Source organism: Taeniopygia guttata, chromosome 2 (genome assembly GCF_048771995.1).
Source record: "Taeniopygia guttata chromosome 2, bTaeGut7.mat, whole genome shotgun sequence".
Classification (NCBI taxonomy): Eukaryota; Metazoa; Chordata; class Aves; order Passeriformes; family Estrildidae; genus Taeniopygia; species Taeniopygia guttata.
The window spans coordinates 24,676,278-24,702,045 of NC_133026.1; the positions used below are offsets into that span (position 1 = coordinate 24,676,278).

Genomic DNA, 25,768 nt, shown 5'->3' on the forward strand with positions numbered 1-25,768 from the left:
GTGACTTTGCCTTGGAAGGGGGTTGGATTGGATGGTCTCCCGAGGTCTCTTCCAATATTAACAATTCTGTGATTCTGTGACACCTGTAGTAGGGCACCTGGCAGGCTAGCCCAGTGCACACAGATATGGCTGTGGAGGAGGACATCACAGCAAAAGCCCTTGCAACTGCAGTTTTCTAAGTTACCTTATTTTAAGCCTGTATCTTTACTCCACATAAAGCTGGTTTGTTTCTTCCAGTGTTCAGCAGCTGTTCCTGCAGCTGGTGGAATTGTGAGTGGGAGGGGTTGGTCAGGGTCCCAGCTCCAGGCTGACGTGTGTTTGGAGGCTTGCATCCAGTTTCCTGTGTCAGGTCTGACCATTCCATACTGTCTCACTTCCACTGTCTGCATTATGCTTTCTGGACTCATTACTGATTTTTTGACTGTCATTTAATGTCTGTGGCATAGCTCAAAAGCTATGGCAGTCTTTGCTGAGCTGTGAAAGCAAATCTCCCTGCGGAAGACGGAAGAATATTGTCAAAAGTAGTTCTTGGCAATGGTGATGTATTTTGAGAGTAGGTGTATATATATGTCATATATAACTGCTTAAGACACAGTGCTATGTAAATACTGCATTTTCTTCCAGGGAGCTACTCTCTCTCAGCTTTCTGAATGATTCATATAAGAGTAGTCCCTGTACTAGAACTACATACTCCACAATGAAAGCCCATCTCAACAAAAGGATCAGCTTTTACTTTTATTTTCTCATTCTAGGGGACTGTCATGTTTGCTATTTGAAAATTGCAGTAAGTCTTCCATTATCCATGAAAATAACCTTCCTTCATTTTGCATAGAGAATTCTAATTTCTCATGAAATTTCATAAGCATTTCCACTCTAGCAAGCCAAATGTATTTGCAAAAAAAGTAATATTAATTGTATGCTTTTGAGATTTGGAAGAAAGAAATATAATCTGTCTTACTCAAATTGTATTTATCTTATTGAACCCTTTATAAGCTGGGGAAAAAAGACAACTGTAGAAGACTTCACCCTATCCATCTTTAGTCTTGTTACAGCTCTAAATTTCCATAAATCCATCTCATGAAGAGGAACTTTACATAGCAAGAGCTCTTCAGTATAAATATTCTGCCTGACATTAAGATGCAAAATAGTCTGGTGTTTTAGTCAGCTAGCTCATTATCCTAGATAAAGCACTTTTTTTCTTCTCGTTCCACAGAGACTTTCAGAATATATTTAAATTTTAATTTGACTACAAAGATATTTAAGAGCAGAAATCACACTCCTTCCCTTACCTGTGCCTGTAAGTACTGTTCTGTTTCGTGACATTTTTTGATTTTGGGTAGGCCTATTTCCTCTCTGAAATTAATGTGATTTTTTTGCTCGTTCCCTTATGTAAGTATAGAAAGCCATACAGATGCAGCTGTTCCATAAGAATCTTGGATAGCCAGCTCATGCTATGATGGTAATGTTTAGACTAACAAGTCTATATAATATACTAGTAGCTCTCCAACAATAATTGCAATGCTAGTGAAGTGTCAGATTTTTGTAAACATCTGTACTGTCATCAGCTTATTAATTACCATTTTATTTCCAAGTATTGCATGTTGAAATATTATGCACTATAAAACAGTCAACATCATTTTAGTGTAGTAGCAGCACTGTAATAGTGCTCAGTGCTTTGCCACTGCTTCCTTCCTGGCAGCACGTGTGTGGGTGGGTGTCTCTGTCTTTTTTATAAGTGTATCTTGAGGCTGGCATTCCAAAGCACACATCACTGACCCAGCCCTGCAAGACAGACTGACTCACCTGGGAAACTTTACCTAATGCAGTGCACTTAAGAATTCTACCCTTACATTCCTACAGTGAAGTGATATGAACACAACAGCTTGTTTAAATCAGCCACCAGTGATTTGATATTGATTAGAAATACTCCCTCTGTAAGTATTTCTTTCTCCTGTAATTTAACAGACTGTCTATATTGAAACTAATTGAAAGGGAACGGTGATGAGACATTTTTACAGAAATTTTTCTGTATTCCATATTTACTGCATTTATTTTGACCAGGAGAAGAGATGGCTTCTAGCACTACAATAGCTTTTAGCTAGAGCTTTTTAATTCCAGAGTATATACTCCACATTTTTCAGGAATGCAAAAGTAACAATTACTGTTTCCACATGCATTTTGCAGACTTCAAAGGTTTATTTTGTTGTTCAGACACATTAGGAGGCTGATTTCATGCAGAAGGAATACAACCAAATTCATTTGCCTCTTTCTTTTAGAGCACAGGTTCTTTGAGCTTGATCCTTACAGGTACTGAATGCTTGCAAGTGTTTGGTATTTCTGGACATCAGCCTACCTAAACAAAAGAAGAAAGGGCAGCCTTTTTTTTTTTCTTCCTTTTTTTAGGCATTCTTGTGAGAAAAATAGTTTTATATTGTTGTATAGCTTTCAGTAAGGTTAGCAACTAGTATACATATGTCATTATGTAAGACATAAGCAGAACAACTGCAATTCTTGTTACAGTTTGCAAGTCCTGAGGAGCTTATAATACCACCTTTCATTACATTCCAAGGATTCTTATTTCCATTTGTACTTCTGTCTTTCTAATGTTTACTGGAAGCCTTTTGGCATGTTAATGTAGTAGTTTGTGACTACAGTACACTATTTGTTTTCATGCAGTGTTCAACAGAATGTTTTATATGTAGCACTACTACATGTACTATATACAACAAAAATTCTTTAAAAATTAGGGGGTTAAGACTTTTGGTATTATGTCAACTACACCCAACAGATGCCTATTGAAACAAAGCACATTATTCAAAACTTCCAGAGTTGAACAGAAACAGATTTATGAGCTGTGTTTTTAGCTGATTTAGCCCATGTATTTTAACTTTTACCAGAATTTTAAAGTGTAATGAGGAGCTCAAAAGATCAAATTATATAATATATATTTTATATGTCTTATATATTATATAGCAGTTATCTCTAGAATCTGGCATATATTTTGGAAAATACCATGTGTTCAGAGAAAGAAGGTTATGTACAAATATAGGAGTGATAAACAGGAACAAATTTTTAAAAAATAAGAATTTGGAACTTGGAAGAAACAAGAAGTGCACTGTAAGTTAGCCCACAAGAGTCTTCAGTTTGCTGAAGCAGAACTTGTATAGCCAGTAGCTCTATGTAACAGTAACTTTGACCTTATTTTAGAGGTTATAGTTTCACGTGTCAATGTAGTTTTTCTGGCTTTTAAGACATGCTCTACTGCATCTAAAATACTAGTTCTTGTCAACATTATAGCCAGCTTCATATGTACAAATAGCCCATATGTGCCTCTCTCTCCCTCTTCAGGGCACTGTCAGGTAGCAATGAATAAAATAATATTGAGGTGTGCTTTTCTTTTATGAAAAGCTTCCATTTCAAACATGTTTGCTGCTGGGTGCTCACTGATGGTTCATAATACAGATTTAAAAAAAAAGTACTGACTGTGGTTTTCATCACAATTTTTCCTGTGCTCAAAGCTTTTAGGGAACATATTGGTTTAAAGCATTAATATTGCTATCTGGGATTCAAACTGCTATTCTAGAAAAATACAAAAATAGCTAGACAGTAGTAAGTTTGATTTTTCTTTCTTGCTCTATATTGGGAAAAGCTGCATCCTGTAAAATGGCACAGAGAATAAATACTGCACATATAATGATTTATCACAGAGAGAAAAATAGTACTAGAAGCATCATCTGAATCTCTTTAAATGTCTGACTGTAGTACTCAGATTAGTAGGCTTTTTAGTCCAGTGTAAGTAGGATGAAATTAATATTTTCCTCATCTTTTCTGTGAGCTCTGCCATTCCTAAACTGCTGGCTTTGGCTTAATTTCCTGTAAATTCTCCATAGAGAGTTGATGACTAAATTAGTTAAAAAATCTATTATTGTGTCTTTATTGTTCAACAATTGTTACAAAAATTCCTTTTTTTAGCCTTTTTTGTAATGCTCAGCAAGACAAATCTCCCCCACATGAGAAGGTAAATGTGAGTGTCTGTTCAAAAGCATTTGTGAAATACAATTATCAGAGTTAATGGCTGAAAAATGAGAGCTTCTAAATTCTGCTAACATGTGTCTTACCAAAGCTATGCACCTTTTGTGGATAATGTAACTAAGATACTTTGTACTTCAGAGATCTGTGTGGAAACAGGAGAATATTTATAGCTTGAATTAACTTCTTTTGTTGTTTTCTTTTTAACAGAGCAGAGGCCCTGGAATGCAGCTGCATGATGATACATTCCCTGGCTACACAGAAATAGCTCAAAAAGAATTATTAGAGAAAACAATGGGCTAGATGAGCACATTGGCAAATGCAGAGTGAGTAAATCCTAATCTCTGGCAAAAATGTCCATCTCTTCTCCCTTGACCAAATAATTTATGACAAAATTGACTGGAAAGGGCTGGCATTATCCTAGAACCAGTATTTGTAGTGAAAGCAACTTACTGCCTGTGAAATGTAACTAGACTAAAAGTTCCACATTCTTGTTAGGGGTTTCTTGTGCATCGTCATAGGTGAAACTGTGTATGTCTGTGAACTTAAGTCTTCTGTTATGTTTGGTGCAATAAATCAAAGTGGTGTTTGGGAGAAATAGTTCCCATGTCAAGATGGAATGTATGAATAATTTGGGGAATGGAACACACCTAGAAGGAACTCTTGCAAATGCCAAACCTTAGATGTCAGTATCATGTTGGCCAGGTTATATAACACATAGATCCAGATTCATTAGGGATTCTCAGCCCAAAGAAGCGGAAACCTGGGCCAACACCGAATAAGGTGTAGTTCCTTCTATGGGAGTAGTCAACACCCAGAGCTTAAGGCAACATCTTTGAAAGAAACAAGTTCTTCATACATCCTTGAAGAAGAATAAAGGAGGGTGTTGGAATTTTACCTAGAGTAAGCTCTTGCCAAGAGTGTGGGAGTTGCAGAAACAACTCAAAGGAGCAGAGTAAAAGTTTGTGACAGGTGTGTTATGTGCAGATTTAAGGAAACAGTTTGATGAAAAATAGGATATTTTCAGCCTGAAGGCATGAAATTTGAAAGTGATGTTAGGAGGAAGGGCCAAGGTTCACAAAGAACAAGTTTCTGTTCCAGAACAAGTTTTGTTTGGAGGAAAAGTGAAATACGTGTATGTTTTCTTTTAAATAAGTATCATGTGGTCTCCAATGTGTTTATGTGAGGTATTACCTTAGATGGAGAAATCCAGGCTGAAAGTGGCTCTTTGAGGGTAGCAGTTAAGAAAGACTAAAAAGATGAAGAGCATGCCACAGAGTACAATAATCAGATTTACATCCAGGAGAACGTGGAGGCTGTAATGCAGCTGTAGTTTCAGGATTGTTGAATGTGGTTCTGTCTAAACTGGGATCGAAAGGTGTGCCTTATCTAAACATATCAGAACTAGTAGTGTGGAGTTCATACAGACAATCTTAGCCTAGTTTTGTGTATTGTAGAGATGTGATTTTGTGAGATGTGTACTGACTGAGAGCAGCAAACATGAACACTTTTCCCCCAGATAATAAAAAGCAAAGGAGACAGATGTTTTCAGTTTTCAGAAAAAATGCCACATATAAAAAGGTTGTGCTCAGGTGGCTGTTGTTTAACTGCCATGTCTTCACACATGGAGTGATTACGTCTTTTGGCAAGTAAGATGTGTTTTGTTTAGGAGAAGCTAATCCTGTATCACTGTGTTTTGGCTTTCAATTCAACTATCTAGCAGTTGCCAGATGTCTCAGTTTATAAAATATTACAGATCCTGAGGGGGAAAATGAGTAACAGAATTACTGAACTGCAGTGTTTTATCTGGAGAGGTAGAGGACCAGCCAGCTAAAGGCAGGTGATCAGAGAAACTAGAAGTTAACCCAGGAAGGAGCAGCCTAGAGAGGGTCTTGCCCTTTGCAACTCTTACTAACTTCAGAAGGAATTGAGAATTTGGCATCCTGGAAAATAAGATCATTTTAAATTTGGGTGCCCAAAGAGTTAATGCATTAGTCTTTTTCTGAACACTCATGTTTCACTTACCAGTCTTGGATGGTTTTTAATTTTTTCTGTTTCGCTATCTGATGATAGTAAATCATATGAATGTTAAAATATACAAGGTAGATGAAGAGTATAGGTATTGCAGTAGACTGTAAGTAGTCCTTTTATATCATGAATTAAGATGGGCAGTATCACTGTGAACTGGGAATGCTGTTAAATGTACACCTATAATCATAGGGAGGTAGCAAAGGAAGGGGTAATGTGGAAGTCAGAAGTCCTGTGAACCTCACCTTTAGAAGGGGTTTGTGCAGGACCGAAAATTTGGCAAAGCTTTCCTTAATTGTCAGATTTCTGGGTCTAGTCCTATCCATACATGCTGCTGGCATGCTCTGATTCAGATTCAAAATTCTTCTTTTCAGCTTCTTCTGAACAGGCTGCCCGGGAAAGTGGCTGAGTCACCATCCCTGCGGGTATTTAGAAGCTGTGTAAATGTGGTGCTTGAGGACATAGTTTAGTGCTGGATGTGGCAGTACTGGGTTAAGGGTCTAGACTTGATGAAGTTAAAGGTCTCTTCAAGCCTAAGCAATTCTATGATTCGACGATTTTTGCCAGAGATGAAAGATTTTCTGTCACCTCCTTTTGATTGTCTGTGACTTGAAATCTGTCTTAAACATTTTAGCAAAGCTTTGTCTTTATGAGTTCATAGCAAGAAAAGCAACATAAATGATACTCAAAATTAGATTCTGTAGAATAAAAGGAAGGAAGAATAGAATAGAATACAAGGAAGGAGATTTCTGACTCTTCTTGGGTTGCTCCTCTGTTTGTCATGTGGAAATAAACTGTAGCTTTCTGGCATCCCACTGGTTTTGCCTTCATGCAAAGTGTTTGGATTACATGAACCTATATTATTATACACCATTTTTTCTGGATTTTTTTTAATATACAAAGCTGAGTATTGTAAATTCTTAGAAACGCATCATGTTAATAACTCTGACCACGAAACATCATTAGTACCTGACAGTTGTGGTTTCAAAAGTCTTGCAAATAGTAAGCCTCATAATGGTTCCTTAGGTTTTTATAAGAATTTTTTTAAGCATTCACATATTATCTTTCAATAAATCCTAGCTGTCTTAATTTGTAATAGGAAAGATATGGAAATTAAGTGCAGCATTATTACAGATTTTTAAGTCAAATTGTGCTTGTGATCTGTCATTTCCATAGTTTTTGCATTGTTGGCAAATCTGCATTTTAAATAACATTGAGTTTTATTGCTCTGATGTGTTTTTCTGCAAAATTAAAATCTTCATCTGTGCCATTTTCCCTGCAAAGCAAATTCTATGCCAAATACAGACCATAAATATAAAACTCCTTAATTTAATATTATAGATTGTATCTGCTGGCATTCTGAATGTTTTCATGTTTTAACCAGTCAGACCTCCATTTTCTTCAGCAACTCTGAATTATTTTGAAGATTTGTTTCAAGTCTTTGTTAAGCATGTGTATATCTTCCATCTGATTAGAACTTTTATCTTTAAACCTCTCCGTTGCTTTTCTTCAGATGTTTAAATGCAACCTTAATTTATGCATAAATTTTTACTACAGACAATTGTACAGGTTTAAAATAATTTTCCAATTTTTAATTGTTCCTTTGTCAATCTCTTCCTTCTTTAACTCTGCAATATTGTGTATGCATTTTATTTCCTTACATGTATTAAATTTACCCTGCTCTCTCCAAAATATTCTTGCAGAAATGGAAATGTTCTTTGCTCCTTTAGGTATTGATTTGTGAAAATTCCAGAGCAGTATTTAGACCTCTCTGCTTGTCTGTGTGCAGTCTCTCATGCTCTCTCTTTCCACATGATGTAATTTGGCTGCTGGGAGGAGTGAGTTGTATGCCCACAATGATGGCAGGAGGGATTAGTGCCCGGGTTTGGGGATTCACCTGACTTGTTTGTACTTGTCATCCTTTCTATGATATATTCCCTTTCTGTATCTTCTTGTGAATACATGTTGTCACTCTGGTTAGTTAGGCCTAAAGTGGGGGAACCAAGTGAAGAAAAATCTCAGATACCTTGTACATGCCAAGACAAAAGTGTTTATTTACCTTACTGAAGTTCTGTTTATCTTTAGGAGAAAAGATTTTAACCAGCAGACTTGTAATAACCTTGCTAATGAAGTAACAAGCTATACACAACCAGTGGAATATTCTGGAACTCAAGGAAAACATAGTGAATAGGTTAAACCACTCCAAATTATCTATCTGGAGAACAAATTTGAGTATTTTCCCTGAAAAGTAACATTCCATTTTCAGCATTTGCCATCCCTTGAGTTGCAAAATTGTTGCCACCAGACAAGCTAATGATGCAAGTCCCTTCATTTAATTAGAGGTTTGTTGACTGGCTTTTATTTGAGGGAGAGAGAGGGAGGGTAGTTTGTATTTTCGGCAGGAAGGGAGTTATTTTGCTTTTACAAGGAATAGATGTCCTATATTATATGAACTGAAGATGTGTGTTCTCAGCAAAGTGTCAGAACAAAGACAAAATCTCTGCAAGAGAGAACTTACTGTGTAGGAGGATCTTTATGTAGCAGATTGGCTGCATTAAGGTAGAAATTACAGTATTTAATTCCCCATGAAGTTGTAATGTGAGCCTGTCACACAGGCAGTGTAGAAAGCTGTGTGCAAAAGTTCTTGTTTGACTCAGGAATACTCAAACCCAATTCCTTGGGGGAAAAAATGCCCAAAGGATGTATGTAGAATAATGATTTATATGGTAGTGTCTGGAAGGAGGCAATGGAAATTGGTTGCAGGGGGTAGAATTTGACTTTGCATGAATGGAGTCAGTTTCTAAGGGCCAATACAATTTAATATAAGATTTTAAGGAAAACATGAAAGATGAGAAATAACAGGATAAGCACAACTGGAAATATTTGCTTGCTATGATCTAGGAAACTGGTGAGGTAATTCATGGTTTGTAAGAGGGGATGCTTTTGTGAAAGGGTTTGTAGCAATTGTAGGAGTACCAAGTAGGAGTTAGAAAAGGCAACAGAGGAGGTAGCAGTAGTTTAGGAACTTCAGAAGATAGGCAGTCAGAACTCGGGAAAACGTTTCCCCCACAGGAAATGAGAGAGAGAACTTGCTTCTTTTTCAAGGACATATTATAAAGGGGGAATCAACAGGGCTTGGCAAAATACTCAGAGAGGTAGGAGAGGAGAATAACTACAAAATGATAGATATGTTTTTCTGACAAACAGTAGGATGCTGGAGCTGTGAAAGCACAGAAGAGTGGTTTTGAATGGGGCAGCTGCTGTGAGATTGTAAACAGTCAAGTATTAAGTATAGTTGAACAGAGCTGAATATTCCCATTGAAATTTCCATACTGAAGATCCTGATATTTACGTAGGTGTAACTGTAAATTATGGCTTTTAACTGGCATTTCGGTGCCTTTCCTGTTTATGCTTTTGCAGCAGGTACAAACAACCTTTGACAATCATGTAACAAAAGTTGGTTTGTAGGGAACAAATACACATTTTTTCATGTGTGCAGGAAGTATAGCAGATATGCTTAAGTGTGACAAGGCAGGCCCTGGCTTGCAATAAGAGCTCACATGATCAAATTCCTGTTTGACTGACTTCAAGGTAGTGTGACTGTCACAGTATAACTGAGCTTTGTCTTAAAGCCTAAATATTGGGACAGGAACATTCATGGAACATAGCAGATTCTCCCTCCATAAGATCTCACTGATTCACAGACTCCTGTAATTCCTAAAGAAATAAAAGGAAGTTATGTTTAGTTTTACTTCAACTGCCTACTTTGAATTTAACTAGCTATTATTCATGAGAATATTTGGTATTCTACAGAACACAAGTCCTAAGAGGAGCAGCTGAGGGAGCCTGGAGAAGCCCCAGAGGGAAACTTAACTGCTCTATACAACTATGTGGAAGGTGCTTTAGCCAGCTGAGGGCTGACCTCCTATCCCAAGTACGAAGGGATAGACCAAGAGGAAATGGCCTCAGGTTGTGCTAGGTGAGGTTTAGTTTGGATACTGGGAAAAACTTCACTGAAAGAGTTGCCAAGCATTGGAACAGGCTGCCCGGGAAAGTGGCTGAGTCACCATCCCTGCGGGTATTTAGAAGCTGTGTAAATGTGGAGCTTGAGGACATAGTTTAGTGCTGGATGTGGCAGTACTGGGTTAAGGGTTTAGACTTGATGAAGTTAAAGGTCTCTTCAAGCCTAAGCAATTCTATGATTCTACGATTTTTGCCAGAGATGAAAGATCTTCTGTCACCTCCTTTTGATTGTCTGTGACTTGAAATCTGTCTTAAACATCTTAGCAAAGCTTTGTCTTTATGAGTTCATAGCAAGAAAAGCAACATAAATGATACTCAAAATTAGATTCTGTAGAATAATTCTGAGAATTGTGCTGCCAGCTAAGTTATCCTTTGATTTTAAAATGCCATTAAATTTTGAATTGATATCTAGGTTCAAAAGCCTGTTTTATCTGGTTTTTTCTCCCTTCTACATTTTTTATGAGAAATTAGACTCTCTTGTAACTACTTAAATTTAAAGATATCTAAGACTATTTAGTGAGCAAAATCATACTTAGAAGTAAAGATGTTGAAACCAAACCTAAATCCTGCTTGCCTCTTTTTGCCTCCTGCAACTTTCCAAAAATAATCAGATCTAATACTTGCCAGTTCTGTAGTTGCATTATTATAAATTTACAAAGCACAACAAGGTCCAAAATTAATTCTGTCTCCTTTAAGTAGCCCTGTAGATGACTGCTATATATGCATGAAGTAGTTTTTGCGTGGTTCCTTCTGAAATTCAAATGCAACTTAAAATATTCCCAGCCCATGACCAAGATTTTTCACATTACTAAATGAATGAGTTCTTGTTGGCAATCATCACAGATACTTATTTTTTCTGAAAGAATAGTAAACACTTGTTCTCTCTCTGCAGTACTGAATTTCACAACAAAGGAAAAATGTTCTCTCAAACCCGTTTGCTAAAAATTAGCTTCAGATTGTGTAGGAGACTGTACAGCCTTGGTCAGCTTGTTGGGGAATAAAACTAATTTTTCTCACTGGCATTTTGTAACTTAAGTTATATTGCAAAAGCAGGAATTAATGGCTTGGCTGTTAATCAGAGACTGCTGGAGTTCAGCATTTTCTATGTCACAACAGTCATCCGTTAACAAGCCTTTTTCTCACCCAAACAGAAGTGTCAGAATACTGAATGCCATTTACAGGAGTACTTAATTACCAGAACTGTTGCAGTTAGTCTAGCACTACTTTCAGAGTCCTCAACACAATAACTTTAGGTTATTGGTGCTACTTTAATTTTATCCAAATTGCAAAGCATTGAAGGCTATTTTTAGAATGCTGAATCCAGATCTTAAGCAAGTTTAACTGAAACTGGAATTACTCAGCTTTTTGTGTTTCATAGTAGCTTTACAGACTGTGATGAGAAAAATGGTTGTTTTCTCAAAAAGCAGTGTCAGTGCACAAAGTAGATGCACACTAGAATCTCATCTCAGCTTCTGCAAAGAAAGATAGCAACTATTAAAGCATAATACTGTAACTAAATCATATGAATGATGTGTTATAAGAGATCTTGTATTACTCTCTGACATTTTGGGGGAGAAACAAAAGATGAGATTTTGTTCAGGCCATATAATTAAGCATTTTCAAAGCTACATTTTTACTGATGAGTGTGTAGATTTATGTCTAGTCAAAAGGATGTCTTTTTGCATACTCAGCTGGCTGAATTTTATGTCTCTATGCTCACTTTCTAATAAATAGAGAGGCAGGATCACACCAGGTTGAGACAAGTCTCCTGAGGCAAGATGAATGCCTTTCTGATGATGGTGCTTATCTGTCTTTTCATGAGATCTCTGACAGTTAAATGGCTAAACTTTAGTGAAATTAATGTCTTCCACAATGAAAACCTTCTTGAACAAGTATCTAAAAATGAAAGTGATAGATGATCTTAAACTTACATCAGCAGATCAATTTTTTTACTGCTTGCTTTCATGATAGTATCTAGGAACACTAGATATGCACAAGGTGCTTGAGGCTGTATCGTCACAGAATAAAAAGCCAGTCTTAACCCTCAGAGTTTACACACTAAATATAAAACAACATGACAGAAGACCACAGAAGACAGAAGGAGCAAAAAGGGTAGTGAGAGTGCCTGGGTCAGTAGTAATCGCCACCCATCAACAACCCAATAACTGAGAGTTTTGCAGACTTTCTAATAAGAGCATTACCATGTGACTTGGAGGTTGATGGGATTGTAACTGTAGGGATATTTCAGAGAACAGCCTCTGAGGGGAAAGGATCATGGAGACATATTTATGGGAAGTAAATACATGGTCATTGTGAACTGATGGGAAGTTTTGACCGTACTTTAGAGCAGGGTTCCAGTGTTTGGCCAAAAAGTGTTTTCTTACGTGTAAGTGGAATTTTTTGTATTTTAATTTGTGTCCATTGCTTTTATCCTGTTACTGGGAACTACCGAAGAGAGCCTGGCTCCATCTTCTTTACACACTCCCATCCAATACTTGTACATACTGACAAGATGCCCCTGAGCTTTCTGTTCTCTAAGAACAGCCCTGGCTCTCCCAGCCTTTTTTATGACAGTTGTTTCAGTCACTCGGTCACCATCATGGCACTTCACTGGAATTATTCCAGTTTAATGTTCATGTCACACTGGGGGGGCCTGACCTTGACTCACGACCCAACAAGTGTTTTACCGGTGCTGAGTGGAGGGAGGGGGACCTGTCAACCTGCTGGCAACATTTTTCTTAATATAGCACAGAAGGATGCTGGTCATCTTTGCCAACACCCTACAAAGTTTGGCTTGACAGAAGCTAGAGAGTTGAAGTAAGAATATAGTGAACTTTTGATGGTATAATCTCCATGTCAAAGTGGCTTATGACTCAAAAGTGTCATAAGCCACTTTTCTCGGTCACCAGCTGTACCAATATTTAGCAGTATAGACAATTTATCTGATCCCAAATTTTGTTCACTAAGCTACTGCTCTTTCCTGACCTCATGAAATGGCACTACATGGGAGCTACACAATTCATATGTAATTCCAAAAGATGGCAACCTTAGGCTTCCAAACTGGGGCCTCTGCTAAACGGCTCTACAGCTCCTAACAGTTCACAGTGGTGAATGTTTGAAAATTCTGTGTTGTCCCAGACTAAGCTTATTTTTATCCATCTATTCTATTTTTCATATATTTCTACATATTAGACAAAATATACGTGATTCAGTTGAAAAATGGGCAACTTCTGAAATGAATTTCTGTGCCTCAAGGAAGGAGAGGTTAGGAAACCTTAGATCTACAATCTCTGTTTTAGACTGTGACTTCAATTATATACAGGAGTGAGGCTCTGCTATCAATCTGTGCAGAAGCTCCTGTGACACAATGACAAAGCAGAGACAGACTGGCAAAAAATGAGAAAGGAGCTATTTAATCTGATGAATTTTAGTATACTTGCTCTTGTTTTACAGAATTATTAAGGCTTTATTCCTGAAGACCACTAGTCTTGCCCATATCAGTGTACTTTTAATGGCAATCACTACCATTGTGAAACTCCGCATAACTCTGAATAGATACACTCTTGAGACAAGATAAGGTAAACAGCCTTCATATTACATTCATTCTCGTGCCTTAAAAGATTCATCTTTTCTCTTGGTTAGTAATTATTTTCTGACTTGATGTTTGTGTCACGTTCCTGCCTTTTTTGTGGTTTTGTATCCACCATGAATCTTACTTGTAAATAGTTAATGACAGAAACTTCACAGAGAAATTAATTAAGAAAGTCAGTTATTTTAGAAATTTTTAATAAATCGTGTAGTTACAATTGAAGCTGCATTGACAAAACCAAAAGTTTTGATGCTGAAGTCTAAATTCTGTGGTTTATGACAAATGCTGCTTTTGCATTATAGGATCATTGCTGAATGGAAAATCAAGCATCTTACTTCTTTTCCAAAAGTCATGTTTGGAAACGATCAGCTTGGAAAAATCTATCTTGGTTTGGCTTAAAGCCAGATTTTGAAATTTCAGCTTTCATGAAGTAGAAATGTCTTTTTTCAAGCAGCCCTAGTAGCAGGGTCAAAATCTGAGCCCCACTCCATTTTATGCAAAGCTTTTCACTTCTGCAACAGTTCATCCCTCCCCAGGCCAGGGATAAAAAATTTATCCTTTTTTTGGTTGTGCTAGTTCCTTATGATTTTCCCTTCCTTATTTATACTGTGCTGCTATGAAGGGATAAGTATTGGCCCAAGTTATTACTGTCGTTCCTTCACATATGTAGCAGAACTGGGAGAGAATTTTGAAGGCAGTTTTGCTGCTTTTGTGCAGAAAGCTTGTGATTTTAGTATTGCCTGCAGGACTATTTTCCTCCCACAGTGTTGGTTGATTATTCTATTTTAACCACCTCAATATTCCAGTAGTTTTATATCACATTCCTATTACTCTCCTTGGTTATATTTATTGCTTGCATAGGTAAGATTTCAGGCAGAGATCTTATTTCTACAAGATTTATCCTGTGCTACAACTCTCATTACTGAATGCCTGAGCACCTCAATGTTCACTACATTTATCCTTGCCAACCCAGTGGAAAAAAAGCTTTATGGAATAAATAAAGCTTATTTTTAATCTACTTTTACAAAGGGAGAACAGTGGTTTGCAGAGGCTAGAATTTCATCTAGCCTTCAAAGGGAAGAAATAGCAGGCTCCTGTGAATAACTTCCAGGTGTTTGGCACCCTAATTACCTCTGTTAAACAGTTGGGGTGATGGATGTTGCATATGGGGAAGAGTGATCAGAATGCGTCAGCATTCTCAGCAGGAAGCTGCTCTGAGCCAATTAGCAAGAACAGGGATGCTTCAGGACCTCCGCCTCTTTCCACAGCTTTGGCATTTAGCTCTCTGTGGGCTGGAAGCACCTCCTTCCTTTGGCACACTGCCTCTTCTGCCAGTGCATGCAAGCTCTGAGCTTCGGTGTATTTACTTTATCCTTCTATGTCTTTTATTTAAAAGAAAAAAAAAAAAAAACAAAAAAAAAAAACCAACAACAGACAAACCCCCACCCAAACCATGGTGGTTTCCCTCTTCCTCAGATCCCTTATACGTGACTCAGTAGCATAAGCATTGTTTGAGAAGGCTTACCGCTCACTTGGGCATGTTGAAGTTGCATCTCCCCGATCCTGGGGGAATGCCCAAGTTAGCAGGCTGCCTGGGAGGCTTCAGCTAGGGAGGGAGCTTGCTGCAAGGCTGTATGAGTAAGCTGGGAGTCCTGGGGCCTGGAGGAGAATGACTTGTGACTTGGATCTCCTGGCAGGGAGGGAAGCAGAGTCCCACCTTCCAGACTTGTTTGTGCATTTTAAACACAACTCCAAAACAAGTCCAAGGGGTCCAGTCTGTATTTTTGTTATTCAGGTGACAGCCCAAGCTGCTCATGGTGACTGTGTACTCTTTCATGTCTTCTGCTCCCCTCCCCCTCTGCTGTGTCTACCCTGCATTTAAGCATGTTTTTAAGGCAGAAGAAAGAGAGGAGGTGAGAGGAACCTCCTCATGCTGAAGAGGCCTTTAACCCAGGTGCCTCATGTTTTCTTCCAGTGAGTGCTCTAACCAGCAGGACACTGTATGAAAATAAACATTTGCAACAATTTTGTCCTCCCTATCTGTGTTTTAAAATAAAATGTTTATCTGTTCATTATGTGAAGTACTCTGAGCTCCAGCTGTAGGCTAGGTGTGTTTGGAGTACAGGTATTGGCTCCTTAGGGGTCAGTGTCACTGGGGATTTTTGGGTCTAGAATAGACAAGTGACACAACTGCCAAGATATTTCATTTTCAGCTTGTACAGAAGCAAATTTTTTTAGAAAACTTCCAGGTTTAAGTGAAAAGTGTCCTTTGGAGTAGGCTTGCAGTAAGATATCAGGCTTGCAGTAGATGCCTGGTTTATGGTTTTGGAATTGGTATACAATTATTTAGGTGTTTAAATTATCTATTGAATGGAGTCTAAATTGAGTAGGGTCCCATGTTAGTGTCCTTCCTCCTTTTCCTGTCTCTTTGCCTATTCTATTTTCAAATCTTATTAAAAAGATATAGAATAGTTACTAATCATAATTTCTGTAATACTTTATAGTCATGTCTCTGTAACACTTCTCATTATTACCACTTCTTCTTTCTAACATCCATTTGTTTTAAATTTGTGCATCGTCTTTCTACAGAACATAATTAGATTCAATTATAAGTATACTTATATATAGTAGAAAGCTCTGGCAGAACCTGAGCCTTCCCCGTGGCAAACCAACCACTTGGGCACAGTTCATGGAAGCACAGAAAGGAAGGAAGGCATATTTTTTTTAGGAAATACTGTCATTATTGAATCTACTGCTTTCATTCATCAAGGAATACACATTATAAAATTTTGTATTTAAGTCAACCCTTTTTTTCCCTCACTTTTTTTTTTTTTTTACTGTAACCTTTTACCTCTGTATTTTTCTGTTGAAGATGCAGGGCCATTTTACTTCTTGCTCCATCAAATTAATTTATAGTAGAGTTACAGTGAAACAGTATCACTGTTTCAAGGGAGATGGTAGATAATCTCATCCATAAATTTAGCTAGAGCTTCTCTCAGAAAACATTGCTGGACTAATTTCAGCCTAACAGTGTACTCTTTATTTTATGCTGATCACATTTGTCTCTGTTCAGATAAAATATACTTCTTTATTCCAGTACATTTTATTTCTCTTAGAAACCTCATGAACTAAAAATCAACGTGGCAAAATGCTCATTAATACTTTGTTATTTGGCAAAAGTGAAACTAGTGGATGATTTGCTCTCTAAGGTCTCAACAAAAATTGAAAATTATTAAAGATTTTCCCCTTCAGAAGCCTAATTCTCTCCATAATTATTGTCATTTCTGCTGCACACAAAGCCCCTCTCAAACTTCACTGGGGATAGTTTCCATGGGAACCACAGAGTGAGAGCTGATGAGTCTTGAAACAGTCAAATAATAATCTTCCTTTTTACCAGTGGGCAAAGATTTACTTCTCCACTGTTTAATGGAAGGCACTAGAGCCTATGTTTTGAATGAGGGGAGAAAAAAAATATGTGAAAGGAGACCAAGTCTGCTTTGTATACCTGAAGGGTTCATTCTTGCTGTATTAAAAGGGGAAATCGCTATGTTCTCCTTGCAGGGTTGCATTCCTTGTATTCTGCTTGTAGACTCCTGAATGATAGAACAGCAAACTCTCTGTAGTGGTCATGAGAAGGTGAGTTAATTATATATGTAGCATAGATACAGTCATGTCATGAATGCAAAATTTTAGAGGCTGTTGAATGATCTTGCAGAAGGCATCCCTGGGGAAAGCTTTCCAGGAGCTGGCATTGACCTGTCTGCAGAACTAACTGTGCTGGTTTTTGCACTGTGTTGAGTGCCCTCTTACCATGCCTGAGTGTTAGCTACAGTGGGGGTTGTTAATTGCAATTTCATGCAAGTGAGAAGAATCTCTCAAGAGTAATGTAAGGTAAGGACTAAAGTCACTCTGAAGTCTTATGAGGTGCTCTGCTGAACTGGCCATTATTTGGTTGCCAAAGTCATAGTCATTTGGATTATTTTCCTGAAATACTGAGAAGAGAAGGGAACACTGCATATCATTCTGTGAGAAAAAAAAAATATGGAAAAGATATAGAAATGTCTGCCCTCTTTTAGATCTGTGATATAGTTATGAAAGATGACCTCCAAAAGGAGAAGAAAGTGGGTTCCACAAATCTTGCAGCCAAGCTGCAGTTTCCTAAAATTGCTGATGCACAGAAAAGACCAGACATGTTTTCTTATAAATAATTAAATTTGGCCAATAAGCTGAGTTTTAATATAGCACAATTTAAACTTGAATTATAGGAGGGTAAATGTCAAGGTATGTTTTTTAAAAATTTATCTTAAACTAATTTTAATATACTTTACCATCATTTGGTTTTCCAGTGGTTTTGGGTTTGAGTATTTAATATAGGCCTTTGTGTAATTATTTTGATCTCCATTTCACAAACATAAAGAGTGAAAAAGGAAAAGTGCACGTAGATTATTATCACAGTGCTTGGAAATTTTTTCTTCTCTTTTGCAATTAGTTGAAATAATAGAACCTGAGGGAGAATGTTGTTATTTTTGTGTTGTATAATATATCATATATAGATGTGATTAATGATCTAATCCAGCGATTTAATTAAGAAATCCCATTTATGTCCCTTACCAGTAATTACTGTGTTGGAGACACTGATGGCATTTACTGTATTGAAAAATGAGGGCTCAAATTCTAAAATATTTTTCTTAGCTTGTGCATGAAGTTAAGCTAAAACAAGATGCTTGCATTAATAAAAAAAGCATGAAAATTATTTTTTACATTAAAGACGTATTTTGGTGGGGTTCTGAGATAAAAACCCAGGTATACTACTAGTAATATTGAAGAATACAGGAGGAAGATGAAGTGGCAGATGAAGCGCAGTTATGCTCTGCCTTTGGGTCAGTTTATTTTGGCCTCCTTAGCCATGCACTAAGAGACCCTGCAAACAAGAGCTGTGCAGTTTAAATGTGCAAAGTAGTGTTCCATTTGTCCTTGAATTCTCATATCAGATTTCCTACTGTGTATTTTATAATGTCTTTATGTTAAATACTGCCATGAACAGCTCTGGTGATCAAAGGTAAACACAAATAAAGACTATTTCATGTTTTTAATGCCTAGAAGAGTTAATTCCCTTCTTACTGCTTGTGTTTACTCAGTTCTATGCCTGCCTCAACTTTGAGGAGAGAAGAACATTACAAAAATTTTTCATTCCTGTGTCCAGGTGACATAACTGAAGTTAGGCTGGGAAAGAGACTGCTTCTTCTCTTTCCTACAGTCTGCAAACCAGGTGTTTTGTGGATGAGGCATGTAACAGACCACCAAATACTAGTATTGGTAGTCTACTTATAGCTGTTTCCTGCTGTTGTTCTCTGAGCTGGATCCCCAACTGCTGACCACAGTAGGCAAAATGATTATTAGAGTAAAAACTGAAGACTATTACCATTGATGAATAATACATTTCATAAATTTATTCTTCTGGAGGAAAAGGGCTGCTGCTTATTCTGAAGGTCTGGGTGGTGTGGGGAGGAAGCGTGTGATGATATTCATCTGGGAACAGCAGAAATGGTGGTGGTTCCCAAACATCTGATAGGAGACAGTGGGACAAAGGACAGGGCTGACACAGGTGCCATTTCATCACAGCATGCCCAAATCCAACAGAACTGTTTCCTGGGAGATGGAACAACACTACGTGCCTATTAATCATGAGAGAAGCTCTCTGCTGTTCTCACAAGTCCTCCAAAACCTGTCTAACTCGAGTGGGCGAGGATCAGCCCATCCATGACAAACTACTGCAGCTTTATCCTACATACTGTATATTATCAAAAATGTTATGTCTGCTCTGAACAAAATGTCCAAATGTGATAAATGTGGGCAGTGTTCCAAGGAAGTGGGCTTGTCTTCGTGAGAAAATTGCACTTAAAAGCAAACTTTAAGTTAATTCATTGTAATCAGCCTAATCTACAGACCTGCATGAGACACTCATTTTTTTGTCAATATTGCTATTACACTCACTGAAATGAATGTTTTGTGCAGATTAGTGTGCTGCTAACTAAATTTCTTTGAAATCTCATCAAATTTAGTGGGACTTTCTCCTTTAGCTATGGTTATATGCTGTGGTCTTCTTTATACTGAACTTATTCAGTTCCCTCTGTTATTATAAAAATATAGGTGCTTTAGGAAAGCTTTCAGTGAAGCAACAGGCTCTTCTCCCCTCCCAGGAGAGCCTACATTTCTAGAGGTTACAGAAGGACTTGTGTAGTCCTGACTGTAAAAAGTACAGCCATACTCTCCTCAAACTGCATAAGGTAGGCCTCACTGCTGGAATTAATCTAAGTTTGATATGGTACAAACCAGAGTTCATGATATAGCTCTTTTCATTGTTGAGAATCTTGGTAGAACAATGTTAATGGATAATTCACTCTTTTTTAAAGTGTAGAATTCCAGAAGAAGGCAAAACCATCATATCTACATTTTTTTCTTACACTTCCAAGGCAAGAATGAAAGTTTTCTTGGTAAGTAAGCTTTTCATTGAAGGAATAAAAGCATCAAATACTTTAGAATGACTAAAAATATGTCCACTGTGTGCTTATTCTCTGATATTATACTTGATCATCAGTGATCTACATTTTATTCTGCTTTACTGTTTGAACTACATTATGAGATTAAAAGCTTGAAGGCACTTTAAAAATGTAGGTTAGGTTAGAAAAAGCATTGTTCAGAATGTCACAAGAGTCAGTTAAAGGAAACTTGTTATAGTCACATTCATGTCTAACATTGATGTGCTGGGGTAAGTTTTTATCTGCAAGGATAACAGTAGTAATTTTAAGTTAAGAAAAGAAAAAAAATCTGATTCCCAGAGAAGGGCAGAAGCATTAAAGTAGAATTATTTTAGTGACCCAGTGAGAAAATTCTGCCAGCAATGTCTTTTTTACTTGTTTATCTAGTCTTGTGTAAACTGAAAATATTTTAATTTTTTATTTAAAAGATGCAATGTATGATTGATGTTGTCTCTTCCAATTATGTATGTTGAATATATTTTACTTTACAGAAGCCTTTGAAGCAATTATTCGATAACTGAGCAAGAAGTGGCTTAATGAACATTAAGAAGTCCTCCAAACAAGGTGTATCTTTTTCTGCAAGTTGTTAAATTTATGAAAGGTAAACCTAAAAGTGTAAGTAAGAGACGAAAGAGTGTCAAAATAGCTTCTCTTCTACTTTTACAATTGTGGGGAGCAGCTCAAGAATTACAATCCATTTATCATTATTTCCAGCTACTTCTTGAGCTTCTACATTCCTTTTTCATTTCTTATGTAGATATTACAACATATATTACATAGGTTAGGATTATTTTTACTACATAAGCATCATACTGTTTGTATCTGAAATAATATCAGGTATTCTCTTTACCATACCACTTATTGAGTTAAACTTACTGAAGTCACTTTTTTTAAACAAAAGGAAGGGCTGCTAGTTCAGAAGATCCTAGAGCAACTGGCAAGGAATTTGTTCAGGACCAAGTAAAAGCAGCACCCAAGAAACAGCTAAAATTCTGTATGTTGGAAGCATAACCTTCCCCAGGACTGGTCTGTTCCTGATTTCACTGGAATTAAAGGCTGTCTTCTGCCCAGTTTTTGTAGCAGAGGAGTTAGGCTCACAAGAACTCAGTAGATGCCCTGGCGATACACGAGTTAGGCTGTTGCAGCATGACTCAAGCAATGCTGACTTGGGCTAAAAGAGGATCTACTCTAATAAACAGGGTTATGTTTTTGTCCTTGGTAACATGACTGTGACTTACACAGCAATCTGACAGGGATTTACACTGTGCTCTTTTCAAAACGTTCCTACAATGTATTTGGTTTGCATGGCAAGGTTTTGGTAGCAGAGGGCTACAATTGTGACTTCAGTGTGAAGCTGATAGAAGCCTCTCCTGTATCTGACAGAGCCAATGCCAGCTGGATCCAGGATGGACTCACCGCTGGCCAAGGCTGAGCCCATCACTTGTGGTGGTAGAGCCTCTGGGATAATGCAGTTAAGAAGGGGGAAAAATTATTGGTGGAAGCAATTGTAGCCACATGACAGGAGTGAGAATGTGTGAGAGAAAAATCTCTGCAGACAGCAAGGCCAGAGAAGAAGGAGGGGGAGGAGGTGCATCAGGCACTGGAGCAGAGATTCCTTCCCCTGCAGCCCATGGTGCAGCCCATGGGGCAGCCCATGGTGAGGCAGCTCTTCCCCTGCAGCCCATGGACATCACCAGTGGAGCAGAGATCCACCTGCAGACTGTGGAGGACCCCATGCCAGAGCGGGTGGATGGCCAAAAGAGGCTGTGACCTTGTGTGAAGCCCATGCTGGTGCAGGCTCCTGGCAGGACCTGTGGCCACAAGGAAAGAGGAGTCCCCACTGGAGCAGCTCTGCTAGCAGGGAAATCCCGTGGGGAACTCACTCACGCTGGAGCAGGTGGATCCTGAGTGACTGCACCCCATGGAAGGGGTGCACTCTGGAGCTGAGAAAGGGTGTCAGGAGTCCTTCCCCAGAGGAGGAAAACCCCATCCCCTGTTTCACTGTGCTGAGGGGGAAGGACGTAGATAATTCAGGAGTCAAGTTGAAGCCAGGAAGAAGGGAGGAGTGGGGGAAGGTGTTTTGATATTTCTTTTTTTATTTTTTCATTATCCTACTCTAATTAGATTGGTAATAAATTAAACTTATTTCCCCGAGTTGAGCCTGTTTTGCCCATGACCGTAACTGCTGAGTGATCTCTCCCTGCCCTTATTTTGACCCACAAGCCTTTTGTTATATTGTCTCTCTTCTGTCCAGCTGAAGAGCGGAGTGATAGAGTGGCTTTGAGGGGCAGCTGGTGTCCAGCCAGGGTCAATCACCAGCACTCCCATCTAAGCTCTCAGAAAACTGAATTTGGGGACGTATTTTGGGAGACTTGTATCACTATGTTTCAGGCCTTCCTGACCTCTCAAAACAATGGCTCCAGGGAAAAATGCTCTGCTTGTTTACCCTCCCTCAGTAGCCCTATGTACCTATGTACTTAACCCTTGCCTGTGTGCATGGGTAAAGAGAACAATACTGGAAGCTCTGCTCTGCCTTGTTTGGGCAAGCAAAGCTATAGAGTCTGTTGTCAAGGGGGACAGAGATGGCCTTCTCCTTGTTTTCTGTATCTAAACATGGCATTCTAATGTGGCATTCTAATGTGGGAGGTGCAGAAACCTTTTGCGTGCTGCTCTCTGCTCTGTAACCATGTAGAGAAAAGACCACAGCTTGTGTGGCAGGATAAGATTATGCCACAGGAAGGGCTTCGTAGTTGTCTTTCCCCTGTGTGTTTAATATGAGCTGTGATTGACTCAGCTAAGAAGCGGGGGAAAAGGAGAGTTTCTACATCTACTTATTGTGAAAAAGGTTATGTCTTCTGTTTTGTTATTGATGGGAGTTTTCAGTATACCATAACGATGTACATGGCCAAAACCCCGCAGCAGAACTCCTGATGTTGGTCTATAACCTTTTCATTCAGTAAGTCTGAAAAGTGAGAATGTGTGAGAGAAAAATATAGAATGTTTTTCATATTTAATATATATAATATATTAAATATATTATAATATTTTTATATTATAAAATGTAAAATATATATAGAGAAAATATATAGAATTTTGATCTGGACTTCATTGATTTTGTTTGTACAGGCTTGGCTAAACAATGAAATAAGAACATAAAAATAAGCATCATCACAATAATTTCTGACTGCCTGGTATTGGTTAAATATACACAATCAGCTTTCAAAGAGTACCTAGAAATAATTATGGCATAGCCCAATATTTAAGACTTTCGCTTTTTGCTTTTTTTTAGAAAATACTACCTCACGTTACCTTATACACGCAATTCTGCACATATTTGAAATAACAGAATCAATTACACCTACATAAAGTATGTAAAATAAGTAAATAAACAGACCAACTCCCTTCTCAAAAAGCAACACAGAACAAGTGGTACTTCATGAGACATGAACAACTTTGTAATTAACATGAATCGCTATTATTATAACATTTTAAGGCAGTATAGCCTGCAACAATTACTCTTTTAAAACAGTCTGTTTTGTGATGAGTTATTTTCAGCTCTCAAAAGGCAAAAAGTTAAATAAACACTGTCACAATCATGTCCACAATTAGCATGCTAATTAAGAAAATGGAGTTCTCTTCTGGAACATCTATTTTTCTTCTCCAATTTTGAGCCTTCGATGAAAAATACAGACTGCTCTGTATGCCTTCTCTTTAAAATTTCTTGTGTTACAGATGAATCAGTTAGTGAAAAATTTATGATTCATTCCATGAAAAAAATTTCTTGAACTTCCCCACCTATGTGGCCTGAGGGTCATACCCCTACTGACTTATGTCCTAGCAAGCTTTTTCATTTAATCAGCAAGAAGTTCTTAATTTTCTTTTTGATATTGCATCCACGAGGATCTTGTTACTGAGTTATTGCTGAAATGGAAGGCATGATCAGACTCAAGATTTCTGGCATTGCAGTCTGACTACAAACACAGCTGGTAAGTATCATGGGTAATCACATATTCTGTGGTACAAAGTATTCCAGGGAGTTTTAGTCTGAGAAATACTGTGTATCTTAGTAATGGTATTAATTGCAGATGGTTGGATATTTGATTTCAAGTTTATACTTTTCAAGCTCACTACAAATGAAAGGGAAAAGGCAAAATGTTATACAAGGCTACATGGTCAGTGATTTCCACCAGTGCCGAATCAGATGTTTTACATCTACTAAGACAGTTTGACAAGAAAGGAGAAAGAATAGAAGTGGGCAGGAGGCTGATTTTCTGAAAGAGCAATGCAGCAGAAGTCATTCCTTGCAATTAGATGGGTTGATAGAGCAAAGTCTTCAGTGAAAGAAGGCAGAAAAAAAAATATAAAGGCCTCAATTCTGAGATTCTGAATCCTTGAACTTTCTGCTGTTATTATTTACTAGACTTCAGACCGCAAGGACAGAAAGGGGAATGGGGAATGTATGAATGGGGAAAATAGTATTGACAATTTTTCTAAAATTTGTCTGTATGAACAGGCCCATAAATTTAAGGGGGTGAGGGGAGCTGATTAGTTGCACTGAAATCCTAAAGTGACTTGACCAGCCTGTCTTTTGATCATAATAGAATTTTTGCTTTTTTCTTTAGTAACTTGAGATACAATGTCCTTGGAAGGATGCTTTACTTACCCTTTTGTATCACTACTGCATCCCATTTTTACTCAGCATACTAAAAGAAAGGTCTAAGTGACAATATATACATTTATATTTCCCTAAAATATATTTTCCTTCTTTTGCCTTGCTCCACCCCCTGCCACTTTTCAATATATTTCCCAATTTTTGTTCTATTGCCAACATGTAGTTCTGCTGACTATTGAGTGAGCTCACTATTATAGCAGTACTGAATGTAAGCTTCAGCAAATCTGTTAAAAAGGTAAATAAGAAGTGTTTGGGGCATTTAAGACTAGTAGGACATGCTCTGAACAACAATCAGAAGGTCTGCCTAAAAATAAGTATTTTAGCCTTATGCATGTATTGTCCATGTTTCTACATTTACAGTACAGGTTTGAAGTCTTAAACTTAACTTTCAAACAAGCCAGTGCTTTCTGCAGTTTGGGGGATTTGCAGACATTTCCTTTTCTAGTAATCAGGATGCTTCAGTCAGGACATTTGTCATTCTCTTTAGTGATTCACAGTGTTACTGAATGGCCCCTAATTTTTAAACATAATGAATTCAAGAAAGCTGTAGCATAATTTGATGATTTAAGAATCTTCATCCTGATTTAAAAAAACCAGGATTTGGTGTCTTGATATAATATAAATTTGTAGTAAAGGCAGCAGAATTTCATTCAGTGTTTTCTTTTTGCAGTGGGAAAGATTTTTTTCCATATTTTTTTCTGGTAAGTTGACTCAGCTGTCCTTTTAAACTAAAACAGGTAAAGCACTAGTGTGTCCTGTGTTCTGATACTTAGATGATTTTTGTATTGAGAAGTCATTAGAAGTTTATTCTTAACAAATAGATAATCATGTCATGATAATGCCACTATATGCTGTCCAGGGAGGATGAAGAGCAATGAAAACAAAATA

The 25,768-nt window shown here is 37.7% G+C and overlaps 1 long non-coding RNA gene across 1 annotated transcript; it reads left to right on the forward strand.

The window, feature by feature from the left end:
- The first annotated feature begins 1,169 nt into the window (after nt 1-1,169).
- LOC140682609 (uncharacterized) lies at nt 1,170-17,322 on the forward strand. Its single transcript, XR_012054507.1, has 3 exons — nt 1,170-1,297; nt 4,240-4,355; nt 17,231-17,322. It is a non-coding gene; the product is annotated as an uncharacterized lncRNA (long non-coding RNA).
- The last annotated feature ends 8,446 nt before the right edge of the window (nt 17,323-25,768 follow it).